Source organism: Lepidochelys kempii, chromosome 3 (assembly GCF_965140265.1).
Source record: "Lepidochelys kempii isolate rLepKem1 chromosome 3, rLepKem1.hap2, whole genome shotgun sequence".
Lineage (NCBI taxonomy): Eukaryota > Metazoa > Chordata > Testudines > Cheloniidae > Lepidochelys > Lepidochelys kempii.
Genome location: NC_133258.1, coordinates 113,035,835 through 113,062,525, shown reverse-complemented (window position 1 = coordinate 113,062,525; position 26,691 = coordinate 113,035,835). Strand labels below are relative to the sequence as shown.

At 41.6% G+C, this 26,691-nt stretch overlaps 1 protein-coding gene across 9 annotated transcripts in view; it reads right to left on the bottom strand.

Moving 5' to 3' along the window:
• Positions 1–23,131, bottom strand: part of TAB2 (TGF-beta activated kinase 1 (MAP3K7) binding protein 2) — a 144,253-nt gene extending 121,122 nt beyond the window's left edge. For 6 of the 9 annotated variants that reach the window (XM_073337590.1, XM_073337593.1, XM_073337588.1 and 3 more), the window contains exons 1-2: positions 23,042–23,131; positions 12,744–12,817 (exon numbers count right to left, since the gene is read on the bottom strand). The gene's annotated coding sequence lies outside the window, so the exon portion shown is untranslated. Of the gene's footprint in view, positions 1–12,743; positions 12,823–23,016 lie in introns of all 9 variants that reach the window. The other 3 variants (XM_073337592.1, XM_073337589.1, XM_073337591.1) reach the window with 2 other exon arrangements.
• Between the last annotated feature and the right edge of the window lie 3,560 nt (positions 23,132–26,691).

The window sequence follows — 26,691 nt, the reverse complement described above, 5'->3', positions numbered from 1 at the left end:
ACCACTCAGCCTAAGCACATCAAGGTATGGTTTCTCAAAACCACCACAGAAATGTTAAACAATTTTTCCCCAGGTATACCTTGAGTTTCACACTTCCTAATGAATAAATTTAAACACTCTCCTAGGCCCTTCCAAGTGCACAGGTTTAGTTGATTTTTCAAGTACCTTTCAACAATTCTCACTCTTCTTACATCATTTGTGTAAAACTTGACATTGCCTAAAATACTTAATTTATGAGAAGACAAAACAGACATTAAGTTCAACAGCTGAAATCTTCAGTGGCTCCCAAGACTTTACAACTTAGACTGTTTGTCAGGAAACCGAATGAGTCTGCTATCATATATCAATCTGCTGAAGAGAACAGAAAACAGATTCTGAACATTCATATCCTTCCACTATCCTATATTAATCTTAAAAAGAGTTGAGAACATGAAGTACTTCAAGTTTCGAATGAACATAAGGCTCATTAACATTAATTTAGCCCATGTATACTGCACGAAGGCACTATGAACACATTCTCAAACAGTTCTACTAATGCACCTCAATCCTGACCTGAAACAACCCCGCAATTCCAATTCTGGGACTCCCTTGAACTGAGCATGCCAAATGAACTGAACGGTGAGGTCATTTAGTAATGTATACAAATCGCAAAGCCTTAAATTTGGCACAGAATTGCAGTAATGGCACATTTACTCGGGTCCACATTTTGTTATTTAGTCAGCTATGAAAATATTGCAAAATTTCCATTTCAATCACAAATGCACTTGCACAATTATATTTGCCCAAAATCTGCAGCAATTTGAAGCTGATTATAATAATATATTCTGATTCAGTTTCAAAGCATAAATAAGAAAGAGCTGCTGTGTAAGTGACATGGTCATGACAATGTAAAGGGATCATTTTCTTTTTCTGTTAAAGGTATCAGAAAAGGAGAAGTAAAAAGGAGGCAGAAAGAAAAGAAAAAAGAAAAGGAGTACTTGTGGCACCTTAGAGACTAACCAATTTATTTGAGCATGAGCTTTCGTGAGCTACAGCTCACTTCATCGGATGCATACCGTGGAAACTGCAGCAGACTTTATATACACACAGAGAATATGAAACAATACCTCCTCCCACCCCACTGTCCTGCTGGTAATAGCTTATCTAAAGTGATCATCAAGTTGGGCCATTTCCAGCACAAATCCAGGCAACAAAGCCCGTTGCCAACTGTGCCCACATATCTATTCAGGGGACACCATCACAGGGCCTAATAACATCAGCCACACTATCAGAGGCTCGTTCACCTGCACATCCACCAATGTGATATATGCCATCATGTGCCAGCAATGCCCCTCTGCCATTTACATTGGTCAAACTGGACAGTCTCTACGTAAAAGAATAAATGGACACAAATCAGATGTCAAGAATTATAACATTCATAAACCAGTCAGAGAACACTTCAATCTCTCTGGTCACGCAATCACAGACATGAAGGTCGCTATCTTAAAACAAAAAAACTTCAAATCCAGACTCCAGCAAGAAACTGCTGAATTGGAATTCATTTGCAAATTGGATACTATTAATTTAGGCTTAAATAGAGACTGGGAGTGGCTAAGTCATTATGCAAGGTAGCCTATTTCCCCTTGTTTTTTCCTAACCCCCCCCCCCCCCGATGTTCTGGTTTAACTTGGATTTAAACTTTGAGAGTGGTCAGTTTGGATAAGCTATTGCCAGCAGGAAAGTGAGTTTGTGTGTGTATGGAGGTGGGGGAGGGGGGGTGAGAAGGCCTGGATTTGTGCTGGGGGTGGCCCACCTTGATTATCATGCGCACTGTGGGGAGAGTGGTCACTTTGGATGAGCTATTGCCAGCGGGATAGTGAGTTTGTGTGTGTGGTTTTTGGGAGGGGGGTGGGGGGGTGAGAGAACCTGGATTTGTGCAGGAAATGGCCCAACTTGATTGTCATGCACATTGTGTGGAGAGTTGTCACTTTGGATGGGCTATCACCAGCAGAAGAGTGAATTTTTGGGGGGGGGTGGAGGGCGAGAAAACCTGGATTTGTGCTGGAAATGGCCCAACTTGATGATCACTTTAGATAAGCTATTACCAGCAGGACAGTGGGGTGGGAGGAGGTATTGTTTCATATTCTCTGTGTGTATATAAAGTCTGCTGCAGTTTCCACAGTATGCATCCGATGAAGTGAGCTGTGGCTCACGAAAGCTCATGCTCAAATAAATTGGTTAGTCTCTAAGGTGCCACAAGTACTCCTTTTCTTTTTGCGAATACAGACTAACACGGCTGTTACTCTGAAAGAAAAGAAAGTGACACTAGCAGTGATTCTTTTCCTCTAGTGTTATTCAAGCTACCTAAACCACTGTCAACTACTTCCGTCTAACAGAAAGAAATTAATGATGGAGACAAAGTTCTTGAAAGTTCTGTAGAAAATGGGCAGTATGCACCATGTAGTCCCCGCCTACGAACTGGGTTCAGAGGAGAAACTCAAAGGGCAAAGCCAACATAGAAGCCAAAGACTTGTCCCCAGAAGCAGCTGACAGCGGAGGTTGCAGCACACCCTCACACCTTCCTAGCCTCTGGCAATGTCAGATTCCAACTTCCGAAAGTTTATGACATTCTTTCATCAGTTCTGATGAGCATTTTGCTTCACCCTCTCTCCCACATTGCCCCTCACAACCCCTTCAAAGCTCACCTGACTTTCTGCTTATCTCCATTTTTCCCTTCCTCCTTTTCCCTTTTTTCCATCTCCTTTGTCTTTTCCCCATAGCATCCCCAAGTCCCTTCTCACTATTGTCAAGCCAACTCTTTGAAAATCACAGTCCCTCAACAATTATGATTAGATAAATAAATAGGAGTCGGTTTGCCTTCTGTTTCCCTTCCCCCCCCCCACCACCAAGAGATGTCACGTTTTCAAGATCTTCTCTTGAACAGTAAGGGGTAGAAACTAAGTGAAAATTGAAATTCTCAAGTAATCTAGGAACTATGGTTTTAAGAAAAATACTAAATATGACATGTCTTGTGATGAAATTACTAGAGTTGGCAACACTGCTCTCTGACAGGGTAATAAGCCTTGTGAATAGGGAGAAAGCAGCAGATGTGGTAGGTCTCAACTTTCATAAGACTTTTGATACAGTCTCACATGACCTCATAAAAAAAACAAGGGAAATATAGCCTAGATGAACATATAATAAGATGGATACACAACTCGTTGGAAAACTGTACTCAGAGTAGTTATCAAAGATTCAGAGTCAAGCTGGAAGGACATATCCAGTTGGATCCTGTAGAGATCCTTCCTGGGTCCAGTTCTAGTTAATAACTTCATAAGGGATTTGGATACTGGCATAGAGAGTAGACTTAAAGTCTGCAGATAATACCCAGCTGGGAGGGGCTGCAAGTGCTTAGAGGACAGGATTAGAATTCAAAATGAGCTTGGCAAATTGAAGTGGTCTGAAATAAACATAGTAGGATGAAATTAAAGAGGACAAATGCAAACCTCTACACTTACAATGGAATAATCAGTTGCACAAATACAAAAATGGGAAATGACTACCTAGGAAGAGGTACCGCAGAAGAAGATCTGGTGGTTATAGTGAATCACAAACTAAATATGAGTTAATAATGTAATACTGTTGGGGGAAAAAAAGCAAACAACATTCTGGGATGCATTAGTATGAGTGTTGTAAGCTGGAATTAATTCTTCCACTCTACTCAGCACTGATAAGGCCTCAACTCCAGTAGCATGTGTACAGTTCCGGGCAGCACACTTTGGGAAAGATGTGGAAAAACTGGGGAGCAAATTCAGAGGAGAGCAACAAAAATTAAAGATCTATAAAACATGACCTAGAAGGAAAGATTGAAAAAGTGGGTTTGTTTAGTCTGAGGAAGTGAAGACTGATGGGGGACACCAGTGGTGTTTAACCTGTGTCCCTAAAAGGCAACTGTATTGAGCAAAAAATTTCAATTCTATTATGAATTGAAAATGTGTTCCCTGAACGATATCCTATAATTTTTAAGCTGAGTTGTTTGAATCAGCCCTGTGGCTACAGGCTAGAGGTGGGGCACTGCCCCCCACCGCTGCCCTTATAGTCCCCATTCACCCAAGGTGAATGAGAAGTGCTCCAAGCAGAGGCGGTCCCTTCCCTGCTGCAGCTGCCCAAGAGCTGCCACTGCAGGCTACTTGCTGCATTTCAAGTAAGAGAGAAGAGAGCAGGGCTGCTCCATCGTCTACTTCCCTGCCAACCTGTGGGAGATATAGCAAAGAATGGCTCTCCTTTTCAACGCAGCTATCCAGGGCTGCCCGGGCTGGGGGAGAAGAACTGTAGAAGAGAAGTGGAGAAGTAACCACTAAACTACAGCTGCCTCATTTTCTTCCCCAGACCGAGATCAGGTTAAAACAGCTTGGGGGCTGCTCTAACTTGTCCCCAAGAGACCATATATCAGGTAAAAGCGAGTCTGTACTAACTGACAGTTATGCGACCGAAGTCTGTAGGAGTATGGAGAGGTGTGATCCCTGACTGTGATAGTGTGCTAACAAAAGCTCCTAGTGTAGCTGGTTTCACTTCCAGGACTGGTTTTACCACACTAATACAAAGCGTAGCTTTGCTGGTATAGCTGCATTCGTCCCAGGATGGCCTTGCCTACACTAGTACAGTGTTCCTAGCATAGAGATAGCAGGAGCACAGCAACCTCTCTCTACTTACTCCCTAACATACCCTCTGCACCAGAGGCTGTGGAAAGGGAAGTGTAGAAGCCAACTACGCTGGCTCTACACCTACTGGGGACTCACCCAAGCCAGGGGAATCATCAACAGAAGACTTATGGGTAGTTTCAGGGAAGAGAATTTGCCCCAAAATATTTATTATGCTACAGGCTGGATTATTCCCAGCAAACTGTCTGATCTGTGGGCAGTCAAAAAGCTTACTGAAGCTAGTCTATATTGTGACCAGTGCTTAGAATGGACCACCACCGACAATGGCACATTCAGGGCACACTGCAAGAAAAAGGGCAGACAACCCAAAAACTGGTGGTTTATTCTATAATTAGATTCACCAAACTAGTAACAAATGAGCTTCTGTAGCACCACACTGGTTAACAAGAAGCTAAAATACAGTCCCCTTTAGGTATTCCAGCTCCTGGAAAAAGACAAATACACTTCGTAATTATTCTTATCGATACAAAGCGAATGGGTTGGAGATTGCTAGGCTAATTAATATTCTTTAATATCCACACAAGTGAATTGTCCTGATTACAATTGCAATGCCTCTTATTAAGTTGTTATGGGTCATACACAGGTTAGTTGGTTTGCCATGTCACAAACATAACCACCTTCCATTCAGGCTAAATGCCTCCTTGTTTATCAACAGCTGAAACAATGGAAACTACTGCTCCAATAGGTCAGCAGAGCCAGACAGGAGAAGGAGTTGAGCCATGCAGTCTGAGGGGTCTCCTCTGGGGTCTGAATGCACACACAAACAGGGTGGGAATAATTGAGTGGAGGTCAGAGAGTCAGAACTCAGAAGGAGACAGAAGGCAGCAGGAAAACCAAGAGACAGCAAGAAAAACACTAGTAACATGGTCTTGAGAGAAAGCCAATAGAGCTTTTTGGAAAAAGGCTTGGAATAGTGAGCAAAGAAACTGCCACCTCTTTGATTTCTACTACGTTCAGGAAAACAGACTGTACACTTTTTGTAAGCAAACAGGATTGCAAAGAGCTACCTAACTCATCAGTTTCTCCCCCTGCAGGAAACGAGACACTGAATTTTGGCTCACTGAGCAAGCTAAGAAAGGGTAAAATTGTGGCCATTTGTGTTTTGAAATATGTTCTGCCTTCAGGATGAAACAGGTGAACATCACTGATTTACAATGGAAACTGTTTGGGGCAGCAACATTTTCTTATATATGGTTTATAATGCCTAGTACACTGTGGCCTCTAGGTGCTACTGCAAAATTAATAATTGATTTAGGGAACAGGAGGTCTAAAGAAAACAAAGATGCTGCATCACATGGCGGTGAGACAGAGGGAACAGGCAGTTAGACAGTTAAAAAGGATTAGAAGTTAACACAAGGGAAGCAAAACAGATTAAAAATCAGAGAAAAAATAGACAACAAAGATTGGGTAAGATGGAAAAGCTAAGCGTGATCCTGCGTTCTCTCACTGTGCTAAGAACGTATGAAGGGTTTGAACTTCTGCCCAGGATGACCATAAGAAAGCTACTGCCAAGACCAGCAGCACATTGCACAGGCAGCAAATCTGTCCAATGCTGCTATACCTTGCCAGCCTATCAACTTTCCTTTTCTCTAGCACTCTGTATTAGGTTACTCTAAAGCAGAAACCTTTCAGACAGGAACTGCTTCTTGGTCTAAATTCTCTAGTGCAGAAAGCCTGATGTGCCTGTTGCTCTAGTTCTTCCCTGAGGACCATCTCTGCCCTCACTAGCCACAGTTGCAGCTCCTTCTCCGCTATGGATTCCTTAGCCCCTTTCAAACGGACACAATTGGAAGGGAGCAGCTCTTCTTGAGGTTCAAAGCGCACTCCTCACGCACAAGATAGTTCCTTCCTAGGCTCTGGGCCTCCCACTCCTTCCTCAACCCCGGCAGTTACCTAACTCTCAAGTTTCCCTCTCAGTCCAAGAGGTGGCAGCTGGGTAAGGATAGCTGCCCACACCACCATCCACCAAAGAGTTGCCATGGCAGGCTAGTCTAAGCATTTGTACACCTACGCACATGGGACTGGTTATAGGAGAATGATTTAGTGTGAGAACACGAAAGAGAGTATGTGGGAGACAGAAAAAAAGAAAAACAAAGCAAAGAAAACAGAAATAAAGTTGATAGAAAATCCCAGAGGAGCCAGAGACACATACGGATAGGTCTACACTGCAATAAAATTTAAAAAAAAAAAAAAAAAACTTGAGGCATTGAGTCTCAGAGCCAGGGTCAACTGACTCAGGCTTAAAGAGTTTGGGCTGCAGGGTTAAAAATTACAGTGTAGATGTTCCGGCTCAGATTGGAACCAGGGCTTTGAGACCCCAGCATCTTGTAGGGTTTCAGAGCCCAGGCTCCAGCCTGAGAGTCTACTCTGCAATTTTTAGCCCTGCAACCCAAGCCTGTGTCAAGAGACATGGGCCAACCAGGGCTGTGCAGCAGATCTTTTATTGCAGTGTAGTTGTACTCACAGTGACTTAGCATAGAGCAGACTAGCGTGCTGTAGATTTACACTCTGACTTGGTACACACACAGATCACGTCTATACTACAGGTGCACTATATCAGCATAACTATGCTGCTGTAACCCTGGAGTGTAGATGAAGGTGTTTCTCCCATCACTATAGAAACTCCTCCTCCCCGAGAAACAGCAGCTAGGTTGACGAAAACATTCTTCCATTGACATAGCTGCACCTACATCAAAGGTTAGGTCAGCACAGCATCCACATTCAGGGCTATGGATTTTTATTTTTAGAAAACAACCCTGAGGACTATGGCTATGTTAATTTAAGTTTTCAGTGTAGACCAGGCCCCATTCTCTCTGGGGTTGTCCACATGGAGACAAGGTAGGACTTGAGACAGGAAAGATTCTAAGCAAGAGCACAGGCGATGCTATAGTGTGCCACCACTGGGAACAGAGATGCAAAGAGTCTTGTTTCCATATCACATAAATCCTGAGTGTAGTCCTATGTCTTTATATATAGAAGTACACACAGGTATTTTCCCAACTCACAAATGGGATTATCTTTAACACAGAAATTAGCTCCATTGAGGGGTAAATAGCTTCAAAAATATTATCAGTTCTGAGGTGTTTATGTAACACCATATACGGATTTGGGAACTACAGCCATTCTAGTTACACTGGAAGTACTAGGATAAATAGCCAAAAAAGGGAAAAACCTGAAATGTTTCCCTCGAGAAGCTTTAGAATCTCCTGCCCTCTTTTAAAAATACCGAAGGATGGGAGTCCCAATTCTCATCCCCCCAAAAACTGAAAGGAAAACCAGAATTTAAAACCAGAATTAGGATGAGACTACACTCATTTTTGCCAGTGACTTAAAACAGAATTTGAGCCATAAGGCAAGAAGTTCAACTGAACCATTCAGCCCCAATCAAATTTTGTTATAAATACTTGAGCTAAGATTTTCATGGAAGGCACTCATCTTTTCTCCTTTCAACACCTGCCACATGAGAACATATTCTTCTGTTAAAAAGGATCAGAAAGTGGTATTTCAGAAGATACCATTTACAAGCAAGAAAATATAAGGCAAGTAAATAAGAAGCTGGCAGCATTATCTCCCGCAAATCTAAAGAAACTCGTTTCTCTTAGCGATTGGCTGAACAAGAAGTAGGACTGAGTGGACTTGTAGGTGCTAAAGTTTTACATTGTTTTGTTATGGAGTGCAGTTATGTAACAAAAACAAATCTACATTTGTACTTTACCGTTAAAGAGATTGCACTACAGTACTTGTATCAGGGGAACTGAAAAATACTATTCCTTGTGTCTGTAAAAATGACAGTGCAAATATTTGTAATCAAAAGTAATATAAAGTGAGCACTGTATACTTTGTATTCTGTGTTGTAACTGAAATCAATATATTGGAAAATATAGAAAAACATCCAAAAATATTAATAAATTTCAACTGGTATGCTATTGTTTAACAGTGCAATTAAAACTTCGATTAATCACAATTAATTTTTTTTAATCACATGAGTTATTGCGATTAATCGACAGCCCTAATAACTAACCATGTCAAAGTTTAAATTGTCATAACTAGATTCTAGAGAGTTAATACCCTATTGTGATAATTGTGAGCAGTTCACGTCTCTTGCAGCTATTGTTCCATGTTGTTTAAAACCCCTGAAAGACAATTATGCTTCAATTTATACTCTTCCCATTTGGAAGGATCTCTCTGCAACATGGGTTAAAAATGTAATTTTAAATGCAACTTTTGATTCTAGAGCATGATTTTGTGGTAAGGGGTGGATTCTACAGTCATGTAATCATGGAACACATGTGGCCCTGTCACCTAACCTTTTCAACAAAACCTCTCAAGTAATAACTTCTCCCCTTCTTTTTGGCAAGAAAAACCCCAACACACACACTTCAGAATAATGAGACTGTTAAACCACCTCCCCCCCAACCCCCCAAAAAAACCCCACCACTACACCTTCAGGAATTTTGTGTTTTCTAAATAATTAAGTCTGATGCATAGATATCAAGGTAATAGGCATCTGTGAAATACGTCAAAATAGACACGGTGATTAATATCTGTAAAATAATTTGAAGTTTCCAACGATTTTCATCGAAGTACAATTAACAATTGTGAAATTCTAGCTATTTGTTACTCTCTCTAGTTTATACAAAAAAGTTTTAAATTTTTTCCCCCTAGTCATAGCTATGGCAAGGCACCAAATGTTTTCAGGAAGCTAAAAATACAAAGCTAAAAGCTTCATTTTTATGATCAAATATGGGGCAGTTCTCAACAATTTCATGAGAGACAAGTAAAGTTGGAGGACTGGATATTTTCTTTTCACAACTGAAACACAGATATAGGATACTACCATGTAACAAAGCCAAAACATCCTCAGTTAACAAAATCTGTCCAACTTTTAGAAGAGCATAGGACCAATTTTATGCAGATAAAGTGGCACAGGATTATACTTAACCTCATATTTGAGAAGGACTCAAATTTTCACCCATTCCAATTTTGTAATGCTTTCCCTGCAAAAATACTAAAATGTGGATTATGGGCTGGGCTAATTTAAAAATGCAGATGTGGACTTTTTCCACAGAAACTGGCAAGAACAAAGGTATGAATAAAACTTTGTGCTTATGTTATAATTTCATGATAAGAGAAGATTTTCTTCTCTTTTGTGGAACAAAAGGATAAAAGGAAAAAGTTTATCATTTCTTCTAATACAAAGCCTTTTGATAAATTTGGTAGAGATAAGGGGATCAAGCATAAAGCCCTATTTATGATAAAATCCTCAATATAAGCAAGCATACAATCCTTAAATTCAAAAGGCACAATTAAAGCTACAATGCTATACTTCTACCAAACTAAAAAAAAAAGTGAACTAGTCAGAAATGATAAAAAAAAATTCAGAAAGATTAGCGTGTTGGGAAATATAAAAGTTTACATATCATATTGTTAAAACTGCTGACTTCAAAGAGCATTTTACCACAGTCATTAGCATGACAACCTAAAGTAATATCTTGCCTTGATCACAAACAGGAAGCATCACTGGGGACCCCAAGACAGAAAACTGAAATATTGTTTTGCCATTTCTTTGGGATTCCCAACAGACTTCAAACCAGAAGACTAGTTTTACAATAACTCATGCTAGCATACTCCTTCTGCCTACTTTTCTGGCTAAATAACTGTTTCAGTGTGAGAACTGTATTTTGTGGAGAAATGTTGCAGATTTCAGGATACTCATTTGTGTTGGCAAGCACTTTCTGCTCATTGCTGGTCAGTGGAAAACACATTCTGCAGAGTTGCCATTGGATCTGCATTGAAGAAAACACAAGCTACAGTTTGTATTGGTCTGCTGGCCAGTTTCAACAGGAAGGAAGCTTGCAGCCCCCATCAACTCTGCTCGTACCATTATGTGTTAGTTTGACTTCCAGATACTGAAGGTTATAGGGAATTTCCTTGAAACTAAAAGTCAAGGTAAAAATTTAAGTATAATCTTGTTACAATTGTAGTGCACCAATTACTCTGCCAGGAAACAGCTAAAGTCAAATTTTAGAATCCAGATAAGGCTTGATTAACCTTAAACATATCCACGACAGAGTGTGCCTTTCTAAAAGGTATTTATACATATTTAGACACCTGCATTAGGTATGTGTCTGACAAAAATCCACTTAATACCTGCTAACCTGAAGTCCAAACCTACTAGCCAGGATGGATACCTGTGCTGCCATGATCCTAAGGCAATGCACAGAGACAATCCCTATCCAGCGATTTAAAGGACACAATAGTTGTACATTTTGTAATCTATATTTAGTTTTAACAAGTTAATCAACTGTATACTTCATATTTTTTCAAAATTAAACTCATATAGCTGATCGAATAGCACTATTTTTATTCATTGAATTTCACCAGTATCTTGTAATTAACTCTCAAATATTATGGTATTTTTTCATGCTTTGTGTGTATAAAAAGATCTTCTACACTTTCCACAGTATGCATCCGATGAAGTGAGCTGTAGCTCACGAAAGCTTATGCTCAAATAAATTGGTTAGTCTCTAAGGTGCCACAAGTTCTTTTTTCTCAAATATTATGTAACCAGCTGAAAAGCTGGTTGAATACTGTAAAAAGCATTTCAATACTAATGAGTGTTTGCAAAGATACTTCAATGTCTTCACCTAGTCCCACTTATTACACCTCTTGCTTTAACTGTCTTTTCTTTTCCCTAAAAAAAGGTATTTCTATTTACAAACTGTACTTCTATTTTCTAACTCATCCTACAAATCTTTCCTTCTCTCTTATTCCAGTCTACTCATTTCCCAATGTCCTGGGATTTGCTATGTCCTTCTAAGCAAGCTGGAGACCCATGGTGAAATCCTAGCCGCACTGAAGTAAATTGCAAAACCCCCATTGATTTCAGTGGGGCCAGGATTTTACTCTGAAATGGAAGGTGGGGCACCAACATTCAGGAATAATGCCTTACGAAAAGCCAACCATCCTCCCTGTTGCTGGGAAAGAGAAGAACGCTGGGATCCTACAGGATACAGTCCCTGAACCCTGTATGTGAAACACACACAGTGATACATTTGAAATGCCCCAACCATCTCCAGTCCCTAAAGATTGCACTATTTCCATCCTTAACTACAGTGTGACCTGGCTGCTACTGGGTCTTGTATCATTCTTAATTACTTTACTCTCCTTCAACTTTCTGGCTGATGCCAGAGGAGTGTCTCCTCACCTAGCCTCTTCTCTCAGTGAACAGCTTCTGTGTCTATCCCTTGTACCGTTTAAAAATCTGTGTAAATCAACAGCAGCACAAAACTTATCAGTTTAAGTGTCACCCCGGGTTAGTGCTCTCAATAGCAGCTTTGAAACTGACCGATTTTGTTCATATCACACTGTTGTAGTTTGGCAAAGCAAATTGGAGCAGAGGCACCTTATTAGACTTCTGCAAACTTAGGAGACAGCACAACTTTGGTTCACACTTGGTAGGTTATCTTTGTAACCAGAAAGGAATAGAAACTTTATTTTACATGAAACCTTATTTTCTGCAGAAGTTGATGGCAGACAACTGGAAAAGCTTCCTATTCAGCCTAAGTGAAGAGATTTTTCAAGCCATATATCAGATACAGTCATGTGCCTGACAAGAGCATCTATTTACTAATCTGCTGAATATCTCTGCAGCAGGCATTGAGTTACAGGAACCTGCTTAAAAAGCCAGAAAAAAGTTAGTGTCCATAAATGAAACCTTATTTTTTTTTGCGCTGACCCAATGCTTCTGTTTCTAAGACAGCCTGCAGCTCAGACCTCTATTTCAAAGATCACTTCATGAAAAACTGCTTCAACAATAGTTAACAGATTCCTAAGTAGCAGCAACAAATTGAAAAAAAATCAAGAGGGCCCTAATATTTAAAATATTTTAATTAAATGTGTGACAAAAATATTGCTTTTTTCCTTTACAATATTTCTGTCATTTTCAAAGGTCAATGAATAAGCCAGAAGGCAGATTAGCTCATGTTCCAGAACTCCTCTGAACAGTAGTTAAAGTAGATAAAAGCAGGAGGCGAAGCTCACCAGTTTTGGTGGTCTTGGTGACAGGTCTCAAAGTAATGTTGTGATGTGGCACTGCATCATCTTGTGGTGATGTGCTGCACTATGGGAAAGGGAAAAAGAAATGTAGCTGAAAGGAGTTCAGACAAAGGGCCAACCAAGCAAGACAAACTGCGTGCAATTGTGCGTGTACGCACCCTGCTGTGAAGGGAGAGGCACATATCTGATACTCCACACATCAATTCTTATAAATGCTATAATTTCAATTTGACAGGGATCGAGAACAGAAATTGCTACAAAAAAAACAAACAAATGGAGGGTCTGTGCACCCTTCCCCTCCATTTTTTAAAAAGATATAATTGGCTGCATTTTAGAAAATGTTACGATAGTTCAAAAGAGACATTTTATGAACACAAAGAAGTTATCTAGTATTTGTCTGTAAGTTTTCAGAGGCAAGTTAGAGGCTAATAAAGAAACCAAAGAAACCAAAAAAGCAGGCTCAGGGCAAGTTATTTTCCCATCCTAGCAATAGAAATACTGGAGACTGTGCATTTCTCCCTAACTCTCTGCCACACACAACCATGTACTCCTCCTCACATTTATACCGAGTATTTTTATTGTAATACTTCAGCACCACGCTACAATAATTTTAAAATGTATTATTTAGTGTCTACTAAGTTTTCTGTACGTCATCTTCCTTTTATTACTCCACTGTTTTCCCTACCTCCTCTTCTGGTTTGTTTTTTTGAGTTGGATTTCCCTAAAATTCACTCCTCCATTATCATTTGGCCCCTCCAAGATAGTTTTAATCCTATATCCTTGTTCCCATGTAAACCTACATTCTTTTACCTCACCTAAATTTACTTAACCCCACATCCACTTCTCTACAGGACATCAAAGGGAGAGGGAGATAATAGACTTTTACAGGAATCCTGGAATATTGCCTCTCTGGAATGTGGAGAGAGGAAGGGAACTGCTGAAGGATTTGGTGTCTGCTCTTCTATCCTCTCCTCCTCTTGGACCTGTTAATCGAAAGAACTTTTGTAGAAGAGACAGATAAGGACTTTGTCTCTGATCAGTTGATGCTGCTGTTCGTCCTACTGGGAAGGAGGCTTGAAGGACCAGAAATTTCCCAGCCAGGCAATAGCAATTCCTCTTGTTCACAATTCAGATTCCTCTGCTTGGCAAGTCCTCACCTCACCAGCCACTAAGAAAGGGGAACCCTGAGAGAAATGCACTCCCTCAAGCCTGAGAAATGAAGACAAAGTCTGCTGTTTATAAAGAAGAAGGAACTGTGTTCCACCACACTTCCTCCCTCCCACACTGACTTCCAGCCCTGCCTCTAAGATAACAGTACAGTTTAACCAGATTTAAAATTTGCTGGTCAGTCAAGTTCCTAATTCAACCCAGGGCTTCTCAGTGACAAGTCATAGGAGAGCGGCTCAAGATTCACCACCTTTTGGTCAACCTTAATTTCTATTCCAAAGCCCTATCTACACATGAAACCACATGAAGTGCAACCAGACTCCAACATGGCTATGTCATAGTTAACATCGCTCAGCATGATTACATGGCAGCAGTGTGTCAAGACACTGCTGAAAACTGTTACCAGACAGCCAGCTGCATTACAGCTACCAATGCTATTAACAGTGCTGCGAACAGGAATTAGTAATGCTTTTTTGTAAAAATTCCCTGGGTAGATATGGCTTAAGGTCACTGGAGAACTAATGATATTTAGTCATTACAACAGCTGAAAGCTTAGTAGCTAAGTAGTGTGACTGTTTAAAATCCACTTTTTATTTTAAAGTCTATTTACCCTCAACACCCAATAAATACTTTGGATAAAGGATGACGATGTTATTCAACAAGACTGTAAGCCTTTTTGGGGCAGAGACTTATTTACTATATGTTTGTATAGTGCCTAGCACAATGGGGCTCCATCCTAGTCAAGGCCTCTGGCTGATTGCAAAATGTTATACAAAATAATTTCCACAATGTCATTTAGCATGACAGCTCAAAATAAAACAGACTATCAGGATTAGAAGGGACCTCACAAGATCATCTAGTCCAACCCCCTGATCAAAGCAGGACCAATCCCCAACTAAATCATCCCAGTCAGGGCTTTGTCAAGCCTGACCTTGTAAACTTCTAAGCAAGGAGATTCCACCACCTCCCTTGGTAACCCATTCCAGTGCTTCACCACCCTCTTAGTGAAAAAGTTTTTCCTAACATCCAACCTAAACCAATACATCTTCAGAGACCCACAAGCTCTTCCCTTGTTTTACCGAAGGCCAAACTCAATATCCCTTAAACTTCTACAGTAAAACAAAAGTAAAACAAATATGTGGGAAGAGACAAGCACCGAAATACTAATTTGAGACATCTTCATAAGACAATGTTGAAAACAACTGTTTCACACAGACAATTTTTCAAAAATACCTCTACCTACCATCCTGTCAACTTAATCTAGCAATGAAGTTAAAAACTGATTCAGATACAGAAGCCTCATCAACACTCGGAGTTCCATCAGTGCCAATACTGGTGGGGGATTCACTGAGATTCCTCATGGAGGTATAGCCTAAGGCAGACTACGGGCTGGGCTTGAAAAAATAATCCATTTGCCCAGTTCAGGGAAAGTTAAAAGTTGGAGCAGGTGAACGAACTGAATGAGGCCAGCGAACAAAGCCTTTGCCACTCCTAGCTTCCTCCCCCTACGGGAAGAGAGCAAGCATGGGAGTAGGGCTGCATAGGGGCTACTATTCCTCCTTTAAAAGGAAGGAAGAGCATGAAAGAACATTCCAGGGGCCAGTCCCATTTGTTTAAGATGGGAGTAGGAGAGCAGAACGGTTGGAACCACTGCTCTTTCATCAGAAAGAGGAAATCAAAGTCCATTACTGTTTTAACTGGTAAATAAGAGGGGGAAGAACCAGGAATGAGGAGAGAGAAATGTGCATGAACTGGATGAAGGTGCATAACGGTATAGAGATGTGAATGTGAGGAGAGAGGTGCAACAGAGGAAGAGACAGAGGAGACATTAGAATTGTGAGACAAAGAACACACAAAGTTTGGGGAGAGAATACGGAATACAATACAGAAAAGAAAGAACACAAGATACAGAGAAAAGGAAAAATGAGGTAACACTATATACTCAAAATATTACATAACCTATAGTAGGAGAGTGTATGGAATGAAGCCAGAAAAAAGTATAAGAAGAGCACAAGAGGCAGGGAGTTACTTTTTAAAAAAAAGGTTATTAAACAGATTTTTGATTGACAAATGCTACAGTTACATATAATGCACAAGTGCCTTATTCCTTTGCATTGCCTGAGCATTTTTGTTTGTTTTTCCAGTGGAAGTGGCAATGCACTTTTTTCACGTGGACCAACAGACTTGGCCGTTGAGCTAGTGTTAGGGAAATTTTTCAAACCCTGGTCTTGTGACCCTGTAGAAAGCTTTTTTAAACAAACAAATAAGTAAGTAAAAAACAACTTTCAGGAAAACAAGAGTCACTCATCAGGCTGAGCATATCAGCTCATGAAGCAGCAGATTGATAACAAAACTTCTTTAAAAATATTTACTCTGATCAGAAAAAGTGTGGTATTTCCTTCTGAATTATTCTTCTGATGAGACCGCTCTTCCTAATAATTAGAGGCTGCAGCTTGTGTTTAAGCTGTTAGTTCCTACAGGGTGTAGTTTTCATATCCCATTCAATTTTTGTTGAAGTTGTTAAAAAAAAAGTTGACAAAGGTAAAATATACCTTTTTAAGGACATACCAGGAGACTGGATAAGTCAGCTAAATAATTACAAACTATGCAATGGGAGATTTATAGATCAGACTCTTACAAAAAAAGCATTCACCACTGGAACCTGCCAACGTGTAGGACAGGGAAGATTGACAGAGGGGTAAGTGTTGGTTCACTATACCAAGCCATAAACTGCACACACCAATAGCAAATGCATTTTTTGACTCCCTGCTTCAGAGCTGCTCTCTCAGGTCTGTTCCTTGTATGATTGAGCAGATAGCCCATGTACATTTTTTTTCTTGACCCTGAGACTAGATTTATACTACACAACTCTCTTTCCTTTCTTCATCAACAAATATAGAGTAATAATGGTGAAAGCATTTTCCCCAGCAGGGAGCAACATCCACTAAGAGTAGATACTTTGATACTTGCTGAGGCAAACTTGGTAGTGTCTGCCAACAAGTTCTTGCCCATTGCTTTCTCCTATTACTTACATTTACAGATAATTTTGTTAAAAATGTTTCTTTCATGATTCATTGAAGTATACAAAAGTTCCAATTTTGCCCATTATTTGAAAGTATGCAAACTGGTAATTCATTTGAGATTTAGTAAAGTGGTGAGTTAAAGCTTATAGTAGACCCTGGAGTTGAAATCAAGCTGCTAACCCAAGTTAAAAGCCAAGGTTCTATGTCTTCACTGCTATTTTAACTTGAGTTGAAAACATCTTTTCTGCAGTGAAAACACACCATACCTTAAGTGTTAGGTTAGCAGACCAAACATTCTGGGCAAGAGTAACAGTGGAACTGGCCTGTATCTTCAGGAAATTTTCTTATTACAAAACTGCTTTCTTTCTTTTCTGGTTTAAAATACAACAACAACAAAAAACTCTACTACAAACACTTTTTAAATGATTTGGGATGGATCCATCTCCGCCCTATTACTAACCCATGGGAACAGGAGACAGAAAAGGTATGTAAATGAATGTCAACTACTGTGCCCAATTTCACATATGAAAATTTCCACTACACTACTTAAAACTGTGCAAGTGGTGTAACATGAGCACTGGAGGTTCAGAGACCACAGTTTGGTCACCTCCATATCTCATGTTTGGTTACTTATAGGATTTATCTTGTATCAATTGCTGCTCTATTTCAACTTACTATACATAAAGAATTGGCAATGGCTGGTGACCCATTATTTAGATTAGAGAATTATTTAGGAATTGGTATACAAATTTATAACAATGATTCCAAGGACTGGTTTGGAACAGTCATCTGTGAAAGACTGCTCTCAAAAACAGCAGTGTAGATAAGTGATAAGTATTTTTACACACCAACAAAGAAATCTCTAATGTCTGCATCCTCACTTATCAGCTTTGCACTACTATTGAAATATTTCACAAATACAAGGATGTTGGGAAAGTACACATAAATCAGCTCCTAGACAAGTGCCCCAAAATGCCTGCAGTGCTAAGCTTTTCAGCATTTACAGTCATTTACTGAAAAACTTGTTTTCTGTAAAATAGATCTGCAAATAGATCAATATATTCTAAGATTGAACTAAATGAGAAAGCTGAGATTGAATTCTAAGCTTACATAAGTTTATTTCTTTGTTATTTCTATTTTTAAAATACTTGGGTAGGCACTAATATTTTGAGTGATGGAGGCCATACAAGTATCTAAGCCGATAGGTATAGAAACTAGTTTGATAATTCTTGTAGTTTTCTTTTTGTAAACAAAAGCAAATTGAGCAATACAGTAACTGATTATATTTAACAGATTTTTAGAGCTCTAACTTTACTCTGCCAGTTTGATACACAACTTTCTTTGAAGTATTTTATATTAATTTCTACTCCTAAATCAAAGCTCTTATACATTAGCTACTAAGCACAGCAGAAATGCTGTCCATTCTGAAACATTAATTTTCCTGAAGTTAGACAAGTGAAAAATTAAATTCCACACATGTTGCTACTAGGATTTGAGCAAGTTTTAAACTGCTCATTAAAGAAAGTGAAATTTGATCTTCATCTATGCTCTAAATATAAAGGAGATGCACATTTTCCATACTGCTAAAAAAACTGATAATGCACAATATTTTTCTAAAAATGAAGTGTTTTTGCTCTGTCACTGAAATGTACTATAAGTTTCTAACTAAAATAAACTACTGAGCACATTATACTGGAGTGCTTGCTCTGCCAGCAAGATGAAGTGTATAATATGGTTGCTTCCCATCTCAATTTCTAAAATTTTCTAAAAAGACAAAATCTCTTAAGATGAGTTTACTGTTCTTTGACTAGAAACACATTTCATTCAACAGTGGACACACAAAGTTCCAGAAATACCACAAGACCATAAACACACTGCATGGTCAGGTTTCACCAAATCAATCGTGTTAAGTAATTTAGCCCTAGTTGACTACAATGTGGTATAACAGAATAAGTGACACCCAGTGCTGACCATAACATATGCTTAGAAAGAATGGTTAGTGACCATTTGTATACTTGCTTGTGTATTTTCTGCACTGCAATTAGAGTTCACTGACTCAGCTGAATATAGTTAAAGACATCTCCTAATTCTACTAAAAGCATTCAAGAAAGGCAGACCTACAAATACCATTAGCCCAAGACAAGATTGACATTTTTCATGGTTTGGTTTCTTCTCTTCACCCTCCCAAGAAAGATCAAACCTAAGTACTATTTTAATGAAATAGGGCTGTTTAGGTTGGACATTAGGAAAACTTCCTGTCAGGACGGTTAAGCACCGGAATAAATTGCCTAGGAAGGTTGTAGAATCTCCATCATTGGAGATTTTTAAGAGCAGGTTAGACACCACCTGTCAGGGATGGTCTTCTAGATAATACTTAGTTCAGCCATGAGTGCAGGGGACTGAACTAGATGACCTCTCAAGATTCCTTCCAGTCCTACAATTCTAAATATCATCTTAATGCCACCAATCAGAATCAATACTCAAAAACCAACATCAGGTGGAGAATTGGATGGCTTACTCCCTATGCCACAGGGTATTTAAAAAGCAGCATTTAGGAATATAACATCTAATCAGGACTGGTTTACCAACTATGACCCAAGAGGTTTTTTAGGATCTGTCCTGTCAAGTCTCTAAATAGGAAGTTTAAGAGTAGCAGCCGTGTTAGTCTGTATCCGCAAAAAGAACAGGAGTACTTGCGGCACCTTAGAGACTAGCAAATTTATTTGAGCATAAGCTTTCGTGAGCTACAGCTCACTTCATCGGATGGATGAAATGAGCTGTAGCTCACGAAAGCGTATGCTCAAATAAATTTGCTAGTCTCTAAGGTGCCGCAAGTACTCCTGTTCTTTTTAAATAGGAAGTGTACACTTTTAAACGAAAGATAATTCCAACACACAACTGAAAAGAAAAATCTTGTGAAAACAGTATATGCCACTGGAATCAGCTTAACTTTCATTTTTGATCACTTTATTATTTTAACTTTAAGTATAAAACTTTTTTAAAACACCTACAAGTTCTGAATCATTGGAATTTTTGTTCTATTTCCTGTAAAAACACCAACAGCACTCAATATTCTGTTTGTACTAGCTCAAGAACAAAAAAAAGCACTGTGATCTCTCAGTCTTAAGGTTATACTTATCTCAGAAGCTCTAGATCATACCTGACAGACTTATTTCTTCCAATGTTTCCAACCATAAATGCTCATAGTACCAGAGAGGAATTTTCGACAGGGTAAAAAGCAACCTTGTTTTGCAATTTGAATACTTATATTCTCATACACAAGTAGTTTGCCAAAAGCTTTTAAAACTTATTAGCATATAAAATATAAAGATTAGCCAAGAATAATCTGTTGAATAAATGACAAATTTAACTCAATGGGTCTTGAAAAATGTACTAGTCATCTACTAAGCTGGAAAGGAATAGGGTGCTGGGATTCCTACCAGGGTGCTGTCTCTCGACCCGGTTCAGAAACTATCTTTTATATCAACCTCCAGATTGTAGATGTTGTAAATTTCAAATCCCCTTGCCCTCTTTCTGGACTTATCTGGCTGCTGGAAAGGAAGAACTTTATTCTCTTCATATTCCCCTAGCTCCACCCTAGTGTCTTTAAAAACTGGCATGAGGAATGTTTCTGCTACACTGCCCCTTCCTCCACCCTCTTCATTGGTATGACAAAAGAAAAGGAGTACTTGTGGCACCTTAGAGACTAGTACTCCTTTTCTTTTTATGGATACAGACTAACACGGCTGCTACTCTGAAATTGGTATGACAGAGAATGTTTCTCTTCTGCTCTAGCATGACCCAAGCTTCTGGCTGCTATGAGATGAAGGGGGCTCTTTTGTTTTGGGTCATCCCTACAGCTTCAGTGCCTGCTTCTTTTACTATTCTAGATCTCCCATGAAGTAGCAGCATGAAATTGGCCCAATTCTTGTCAGTTTTCACTGCTGCTATTCAGAACCCTATGCCTGACAGAGAAAATGGACAAGAAGCAGTTCAGTTTTCATTCTGTTGTAGTTTAGGACCCCACAGACTTGAGATGACAGTACTGGGTAGTTTAACCTCTTCATTGGTTGTTATCAAAAGTAACAACTCTTTAAATTAATGGAAATTGATGACATAGGTCTAATCTTTCAAGTGTAGTGTGTCAAGGGAAGCATTACATTTGCCAACAGCACACAAGAGACTGGATTTGTCAAGCCCCAGAATCAAAGCATTCTACAGGTGATCCAGATAAAAAATAAATGCATTTAAATATACTTGCTCCTCCAATAAATTACTATTTTTGACCTTGTCTACACTGGCGATTAACACTTATTTCAGCAAATGGTGGCCAATGATTAGTGCACACTGGTTCCAGATTGCTGAAAATATAGTCAATTCCCAGTATAGGTGAGGCTTAAGTTTAGTTTATACAGAATCCAAAAGCATGATGTAGCACACTCTAATACAGTGATTCTGTATTTATTAATTCAATACCAAATATATCCCCAAACTGAATTTGCTAAAAACTGTGTACAGTATATTCTTTTCAAAGCCAAAGTTTGGAAATGACAACATTATTTTATCTAGTCTATCAAAAGAACGGCCATACTGGCTCAGACCAAAGGTCCATCTAGCCCAGTATCCTGTCTTCCCACAGTGGCCAATGCTAGGTTCCCCAGAGGAAATGAACAGAACAGCTAACCATCAAGTGATCCATCCCCTGTCACCAATTCACAGCTTCTGGCAACCCTCAAGCCACCACCCATTTTGTCTAAGATGGTTAAAATAGGCATTTGACACCTTAAGTGTGTTCTACAGAACAAAGCCAGGACTTCTAGTAGTAATATTAGAGTACTGCCTAGTGACATTCATCACGTCTTAGGTGCTGTAAAAATGCATGAGATGGTCCCTGCCCAAGGAGTGTAAAATCTGAATACGATTCACTGTTTAGAATTCAGAGTAGCAGCTGTGTTAGTCTGTATTCCCAAAAAGAAAAGGAGTACTTGTGGCACTTTAGAGACTAAAATTTATTTGAGCATGAGCATAAGCTTTCGTGAGCTACAGCTCACTTCATCGTATGCAAGTGAACTGTAGCTCAGGAAAGCTTATGCTCAAATAAATTTCAGAAGGGAGCTGTAACTTACGAAAGCTTATGCTCAAATAAATTGGTTAGTCTCTAAGGTGCCACAAGTACTCCTGTTCTTTTTACTATTTAGAATGTTACTAAATGCCTTTCAATGAATGAAGCTCCATATTAGATACCTCTCGATAATGTATTTGGATCCTATAACAGGGCAAAAGATAAACTGTCTCAAGCAACCCTGTCAGAAACCCCCCTTATTAGAAAGATTTCATGAATTTCTTCTTCACAATTGAACTAACTTTAAAACTGGAAACTAACCTCCCACATATACTACATATGGAAAATACAACCAAATCCTGCAAAGACAATGTAGACAGCACACACACAAATCACACCTCTGACACTCTGGACACAAACCCACACAGCACAATATCTCAGCAAACAGACACCTGTCAGCTATTTGGCATCAACCTCTCCCCCAACACCAAAACAAGCGCTTTTGAACGCTAATCCGTTTCCTTCTTTGGTTGGAGGCAGCAATTTCTACAGCTAGATGCAGGACGGGGTCTCCCTCATGCCCCGCATCTCGTTGCGGGGCACACCGGCAGAGCCACACTCACACCCCCTTCGCACTCCGATGCGGGACAGGGGCACCCCCCTCCCCCACGGACCCAATCCCTTCCACTTCAAGGAAGGCAGCAGAGACGTGCCAAGGGAAATAGTTTCCATCCCGTCCCGGCTTCCCCGCCGGGCGACAGCCCCCTGGCCGGCGGAGCGGCCGCTCCGTGCCCCTGTCTCGCACACTGCGCTGGGGGCTGCTCCCTCCCCCGACAGCCCCCTCCCCCGTGCAGAGGCCTCAGCTTCCCTGGCCGCTGATGGCTGGCGGGGGAGCCGGGCCAGGGGCTGGCCCGGGAGGAGCCTCAACCCCTCTCAGGCCTGCGGGCCGAGCTGCCCCCCGGGAGGGGAGCAGCCGCCAGGCCCGCCTCGGCGGGGTCTGCCTTACCCTCCTCCTCCTCCTCCTCCCCCACCTCAGCAGCCGTCGCCGCCTCCCGGCAGGGGGGACACCTCAGAGCCGCGCCGCCGCTGCTGCGCCGCCGCTGGGAAGGGGAGGGGGGGGGAGGTCCAAGCTGCCGCCGCCGCGGGCGGGAGAAGCGGGAGGCTCGGGGTGGGCGGGTGTCTGCGGGCGCCGCTCCCGTCCTCAGCTGGAACCGCTCCGGCTCCGCGTCGCTCCCGTCCCCCCCCCTCGCTGCGCTCCCAAATCAAAATAGTGTCACACAATATGGCGGCCGCCAAACACCGCGAGAGCTGCCCCGAGTGCTAACGGGAGCGGTGGGGGCGGGGCAGCGGCGCCTGGCCGCTCGGGCGAAAGAGCGCGGCGGCTCGTGCGCCGCTGGGAATAGCCTGGCTGTGAAAGAGCCCGCGGGGGCGGGGCACCCCCCCACGGCCCCTCCCTCACAGGAGGTCGCTCCTGGGGCTGCCAAGTGCCCCAGAGGGGAGCGCTTGGGAGACGAGGGCCCCCCCAGGCGTCACCCCCCCCCCAGGGCCCGGGGCGCAGCTACAGCCACGGCGCTCCTGCTCTCGGAGCGGTGTAAGGACAAACCAGCGAGGCGCGGTGGACCCCGGCACCCCTCCCCCGGCGCTAGCTCCGAGCGCCGCCCCCGGAGCCAGAGCGACTCGCCCCGGGGTGGCCGGGGCTGCCTCAGGGTCGGGCTGGCACAGGCGGGCAGCGCTCGGAGCGTCTCAGCCCCCCTGTGGCCGGCTGACCCCCAGCCGGTTTCCAGTTAGAAAGGGCAGCCCAGCGCTGTCAAATGTCCAACACGCGAACTTCATGCAGTTATGCAAGTGATTTCCCCTTCCGCTTCTCTCCACCTTTTCCAGCCCTCATCCTCTCGTGCCTGCCCCGTGCTTTCCCCTTTCGCGGTGCGGGGCACATCGGCAGAGCCACGCTCACACCCCCTTCGCACTCTGTGCTTCTCCCACTTCGCTTGGGCTCTTGGCCTGGTCCCTCTTTACCAGATGCAGTAGCCACCACCGCTGTCTCCTCCTGAAGTCGGCTTAGGGAGCAGAGAGAGAGGTGCTAAGGGCACTTGACTGCCCGAATCCAGGCACCCCTGCAAGAGGAATTGCAGTTTCTATGTACAGTCCTGGTGCATACCTGGGACTTAGTAGCCGTACAGGGAGAGGGAGCGAGAGAGAGAGGACCAAGGAAATTTGAATGGAAAGAGAACGGTAGATAAATGAAAAGGGGTGCGGAGGGGGAGAAGACGATACCCGCCCAATTTCCCCAACACTCCCCACCCCCCAGTTTTTTTAACTAGTTACATGCAGTGTTGCCAGTTTAGTGATTGTTTGGAAATTTGAATTGAAATTGAAACATTAATACACACTTTAAAAGCATATACAGTGTATGATAAAATACATGTATCTGAAAAAGTATAATAGATTTGAAAAGTATAAACATAGACTAGCTTCCTTATACAGCTGTTGTTTTTTATGACAATGTCAATGCCTTCATTTCAGTGATGTTGTCCAACCTAATAATTTCAAATTATGATTTGTAAGCAAAGTCTAAATGAGCTCTCCCTGACAGCTAGTGATGAGCTAGGGGCTGGTGGGAAAGGCTTCAGGCCCAGATTGTATTGTAATCTACCTCGGTATCCAGCAACAGAGCTGTGTTGCTTAAGTGATAGATTTTGGCTGGGGTTGGGTTACAAATCACTTGAATGCAGGGTGGAGGGCTAATGAAATGTTGTTATTCTTATTGTATGAGTAAAGGGCAGTAGAACTGTACTTAGCCTGTGCTGATTGAGGGCATCAAGAGAGAGGGTAGGGACAGGTGTTTTGGTTGATGGTCTCCCTGAGTCACAAGTATGATTTGACCTGCCCCTCTCCCCTGTTTAAAGACAGAGCTGATTAGGCTCCATGGATAGTCTTTTGTTAAGTGACCACTACATCTGAAATCAGGTTTAAGTGCTTAGACCTGCTGTGGGACAGTGTTTCTGTGGAAGAGACGGTCCAGTCTGAGGTTCCCCCACTGAAAGCTCAGTTGAACACACCGCGAGCTGGGTGGAACCTCAAGAGACCAACTAGCAGAGGTCACAGTGGCAGGTGGCAGCAGAAGGCGATGGCACAGGGCCATTGGCAACAGAGCGATGGAGTGAACGGTGGCACAATGAACAATAGTGGCCAGAGCGAACAGTGAGCAGCTGGAGGAATGAGCAAGGTGCCTTCTTGCCCCCAACCTGGGAGGTGAATTCATGTGCAAGCACCGCTGAACTGTGAGTTTCCATTGACCAAGGACAACACCGGTGAGGGTTAATGAAGCTGTTAAGAATGCTGGAGACACAACATAGTTCATGTGAACAAACATGGCTATGGCATCATACTTTCTATTTAAGCAAGAGATACCACATATACAAACTGGAGGCCAATGTTAACTGCATTATCACTTGTTCATCCTGAAGTTGAACACTGGTTCTGAACAAGACCAGCAAATGCTCACTATCTTTCTGCAAGAAACTCAACTGACTGGCTAGACGCATGTGGTGCAACAGTGAAAGACTCAACTGTTGAAAAAGTGAAGAACTCTCACCACAAAAAAAATTTGCATACATGGCTGATGAATGCACTGATGCAAATGGGCATCAAGTATTAAGTCATTGTGTACGTTAACTTCATGTCAGTGGTAGGCCAGTAGATGCATTTCTAGATGTTCAAGTTATAGAAGACACATTGGCTGCATCTGTGACAACCTACATCTTAGAAGAGTTAAATGCTTGTCAATTGGACCCCAAACAGATGGCTGCTTGTGAATTTCATGGAGCTGCAAACTTCTCTAGAAGACATGGTGGAGTACAAGCTTTGCTCAGAGAAAAGTGTAACCCTAATCTCTCCTATACACACTGCAGAGGCCATCTACTCCAACTAGTGCTAGTACAAGCTGCAGACTCTTCAAAAGACATTTAAAAAGCTATAAATTTAATGTCTTCATTATAGTCTTTTTTCAGCAAGAATCCAAAAAGACTGAATATCTTGGAAAATATAGAAGATACACTGGGATTGAAGTTCAAATTAGTCCAACCTGGGAAAACGCTCTGGCTTTCTCATGAGCGATCCTTGGCTGTTGTCTTAATCACTCCAGCCATTATTACTGGCTTTGGAAAGTATCTACCAAGATGGGATGGATCTAAGTAGTGAGGCTGGTGGATTACTTTTGCTACTATGTTCAGAGAAGACTATTGCCATTCTCTCTCTTGTAAGTCTACTGTTGAAACCACTTGGGTCATTAAACAATGCCATCCAGGCATCTGCTAAAACAGTATTCAGAGTAGCAGCTGTGTTAGTCTCTTCGCAAAAAGAAAAGGAGTACTTGTGGCACCTTGGAGACTAAGAAATTTATTTGAGCATAAGCTTTCGTGAGCTACAGCTCACTTCATCGGATGCACCATTCATCCGATGAAGTGAGCTGTAGCTCACGAAAGCTTATGCTCAAATAAATTTCTTAGTCTCTAAGGTGCCACAAGTACTCCTTTTCTTTTTTGCTAAAACAATAGTAGATCTTTGTCCAGCAATAGAAGCTACATTTGGATCAATCAGAGAGCTATCCATTGAAAATATACTGGAAGAAGCAAAGACTTCGGACCTGAAGTTGACTAATGAAGGCATTTATATTGAATCC